This window comes from Lactuca sativa, chromosome 7 (assembly GCF_002870075.4).
Source record: "Lactuca sativa cultivar Salinas chromosome 7, Lsat_Salinas_v11, whole genome shotgun sequence".
NCBI classification, from domain to species: Eukaryota; Viridiplantae; Streptophyta; class Magnoliopsida; order Asterales; family Asteraceae; genus Lactuca; species Lactuca sativa.
In genome coordinates, this window is record NC_056629.2 from 71,842,592 (window position 1) to 71,846,959 (window position 4,368).

Consider the following 4,368-nt stretch of genomic DNA (forward strand, 5'->3'; position numbering starts at 1 on the left):
GAGGAAACTCCTGTTGAACCTATTGACGAGTCCTTACCTCTTCGACGTTCCACTAGGGCTAGTGTTCCACCCCAGTTGTATGGATTTCATATTACTACTGAAAGGGATACATTTATTAGTGATAGTACACTAGTAAATTTGGATGAACCTAGCAGCTATAAGGAAGCCATGGCAGGCCCGGAGTCTGCTAAATGGAAAGAGGCGATGGACAACGAGATTCAGTCCATGTACAACAACCACGTTTGGAATTTGGTTGATAATGTATTGGGTCGCAAGACAGTCGGGTGCAAGTGGATCTTCAAGAAGAAGACGGACATGGATGGGAAAGTGCATACTTATAAAGCACGATTGGTTGCGAAGGGCTTTACTCAAACTCCCGGAGTTGACTATGATGAGACCTTCTCACCAGTTGCGAAGATAAAGTCTATTAGGCTAATGCTTGTGATATCTGCGTTTCATGATTATGAAATATGGCAGATGGACGTGAAAAACGCTTTCCTTAATGGAAAGTTGGCTGAGGATGTTTACATGAATTAGCCAGAGGGTTTTATCGATGCGAATCATCCAAATAGAGTATGCAAGCTTGAGAAATCCATTTATGGATTGAAACAAGCGTCTCGCAGATGGAATCTTTGTTTTGACGAGAAGGTAAAGAGTTTGGCTTTCTGCGAAGCGAAGATGAATCTTGTGTGTATGTCAAAGCCAGTGGAAGTATAGTGAGCTTCCTCGTATTGTATGTCGATGACATACTGCTGATAGGAAACGATGTCCCAACCTTGCAGGAGGTCAAGGCATGGCTTGGGAAATGTTTCGCTATGAAGGACCTCGGAGAGGCTGCTTATATTCTGGGAATAAGGATAGTAAGAAATAGAGAAAAGAGACTGATAGGACTCAGTCAGGATACATACTTGGATAAGGTACTGAAGCGTTTTAGTATGGAAAATTCCAAGAAGGGGGAGTCGCCAATCCAAAGCAATACCAAGCTGAGTAAGACTTAGAGCCGAGTACAGAGGCAGAGATAGCTGATATGAGCCGAGTACCTTACGCTTCCGCGGTAGGCTCTATCATGTACGCTATGACTTGTACTCGCCCTGATGTGGCCTTCGCTTTGAGCATGGTCAGCAGATATCAGGGAAACCCTGGTAGAGCCCATTGGATTGCAGTTAAGAATATTCTTAAGTACCTGCGAAGGACCAAGGAATGGTTTCTAGTCCTCGGTGGGAGTGATGACTTAAGGGTACGAGGGTACAATGACGCTAGTTTCAGACGAATCGAGATAATTTCCTATCGCATTTGGGCTGGGTCTTTACCCTAAATGGAGGAGCAGTGACTTGGAAAAGTTCCAAGCAGGAAACCATAGCTGATTCAACGTGCGAATCAGAGTACATTGCGGCGAGCGAAATGTCGAAGGAGGCTATATGGTTGAAGAACTTCATTGGAGACCTTGGAGTTGTGCCATCCATAAAGGAGCCGATGGAAATTTTCTGTGATAATGAAGGAGCGGTTGCCTTAACCAAGGAACCGAGAGATCATGGTAGATCTCGACATATCGACAGAAAATAACACTTTATCAGACATCGGGTAGAAGAGGGTCTCCTCGTTGTGAAGAGGGTATCATTAGAAGAAAATCCAGCAGACCCCCTTATGAAGGGACTGAGTAGGGTCAAATACTTGCAGCACGCTAGGAGCATTGGGCTGAAGGATGATATAAGTTTGGATTAGATAGGAAACGTGTAATAGATAGTTTGTACTTGACATTCTATGAATAAATAAAATGTGTTATTTATGAGTAAATTTACTATCTTATGTTGGTTATTTATCTATTGTTTCAATTTTGCATGTTTTGACTTCCTGAATGATGGGATTATTCAAACAGTCCGCTGTCAGTCATATTTTGGAAGTAGATATGAATGAAGACTGTCATGAATTGTTTGTAGCAGATATGGATATATCTACTTAATCAAGCATAAGTCAGAAACCTTTGAAAATTTTAAAGAGTTTAAGAATGAAGTGGAGAATCAGCTGGGTAGGAAAATCAAGATGCTTCGGTCAGACCGAGGAGGAGAGTAACTAAGTCTTGAGTTTCACGACTATCTAAAGGAATGCAGAATTGTTTCGCAATTGACGCCACCGAGAACACCACAATTGAATGGTGTGGCTAAGAGATGTAATCGAACCTTGTTGGACATGGTTCATTCTATGATGAGTCGGGCTTTGTGACCAATAGCTTTCTCGGGGTATGCCTTAGAGACTGCCGCCCATATCCTTAACTTAGTTCCCACCAAGAAGGTTACCAAGACACCTCACGAGATGTGGACATGGAAAGCTCCCTCGTTGGAACATATCAAGGTTTGGGGTTGCGAGGCTTTCGTAAGATGAGAGACTCACGACAAGCTTGAGCCTCATAGTGAGAAGTGTTATTTCATCGGCTACCCACAGAAGTCTTTTGGCTATCTCTTCTATAAACCGAGTGACAATGTTGTCTTCGTTGGTAGAAGCAGAGTTTTTCGTGAAAGGGAACTGATAAGTCAAGAGGATAATGGGAGGTAAATTGATCTGAAGAGATTCAAGAGCAAAGCGATGAAGGAACCTCTAACACTGGCACTCAACCCGAGGAGGAAACTCCGGTTGAACCCATTAACGAGTCCTTACCTCTTAGACGTTCCAGTAGGTTTAGTGTTCAACCCTAGTTTTATGGTTTTCCTATTTACTACTGAAGGGGATACGTTTATTAGTGATGAAACACTAATAAATTTAGACGAACCTAGAAGCTACAAGGAAGCCATGGCAGGCCCGGAGTTTGCTAAATGGAAAGAGGCGATGGACAGCGAGATTCAGTCCATGTACGAAAAACCAAGTTGGGAATTTGGTTGAGAATGTACCGGGTCGTAAGACAGTCGGGTGCAAGTGGATCTTCAAGAAGAAGACGGACATGGATGGGAAAGTGCACACTTATAAAGCACGATTGGTTGCGAAGGGATTTAGTCAAACTCTTGGAGTTGGCTATGATGAGACCTTCTCACCAGTTGCGAAGATAGAGTCTATTAGGGTAATGCTCGCAATAGCTGCGTTTCATGATTATGAAATATGGCAGATGGACATGAAAACCGCTTTTCTTAATGGAAAGTTGGCTGAGGATGTTTACATGAATCAGCCAGAGGGTTTTGTTGATGCGAAGCATCCAAATAGAGTGTGCAAGCTTGAGAAATCCATTTATGGATTGAAACAAGCGTCTCGTAGATGGAATCTTTGTTTTGACGACAAAGTCAAAGAATTTGGCTTTCTGTGAAGCGAAGATGAATCTTGTGTATATGTCAAAGCCAGTGGGAGTATAATGAGCTTCTCGTATTATATGTTGATGACATACTACTCATAGGAAACGACGTCCCAACCTTGCAGGAGGTCAAGTCCTGGCTTAGGAAGTGTTTCGCTATGAAGGACCTCGAAGAGGCTGCTTATATTCTGGGAATAAGGGTAGTGAGAAACAGGGAAAAGAGACTGATAGGACTCAGTTAGGATACATACCTTGGTAAGGTACTAAAGCGTTTTAGTATGGAAAATTCAAAGAAAGGGGAGTTGCCAATCAAAAGCAATACTAAGCTGAGTAAGACTCAGATCCCGAGTACAAAGGCAGAGATAGCTGATATAAGCCGAGTACCTTACGCTTCCAAAGTCGGTTCTATCATGTACGCTATGACTTGTACTCGACCTGATGTGACCTTCGCTTTGAGCATGGTCAGCAGATATCAAGGGAACCCTGGTAGAGCTCATTGGATTGCAGTTAAGAATATTCTTAAGTACCTATGGAGGACCAAGGAATGGTTTCTAGTTCTTGATGGGAGTAATGACTTAAGGGTACAAGGGTATAGTGACGCTAGTTTTCAGATGGATCGGGATAGTTACCGATCACAGTCAGGATGGGTCTTTACCCTTAAAGGACAAACAGTAACTTGGAAAAGTTCCAAGTAGGAGACCGTAGCTGATTCAACGTGCGAATCAGAGTACATTGCGACAAGTGAAACGTCAAAGGAGGCTATATGGTTGAAGAACTTCATTGGAGACCTTGGAGTTGTGCCATCCATAAAGGAGCCAATGGAAATTTTTTGTGATAATGAAGCAGCTGTCACCTTAACCAAGGAACCAAGAGATCATGGCAGATCTCGACATATCGACAGAAAATACCACTTTATCAGACATCAGGTAGAAGCGGGACTCCTCGTTGTGAAGAGGGTATCGTCAGAAGAAAACCCAGCAGATCCCCTTACGAAGGGACTGAGTAGGGTCAAACACTTGCAACACGCTAGGAGCATTGGGCTGAAGGACGATATAAGTTTGGATTAGATAGATAAGAAAAGTGTAATGGATAAT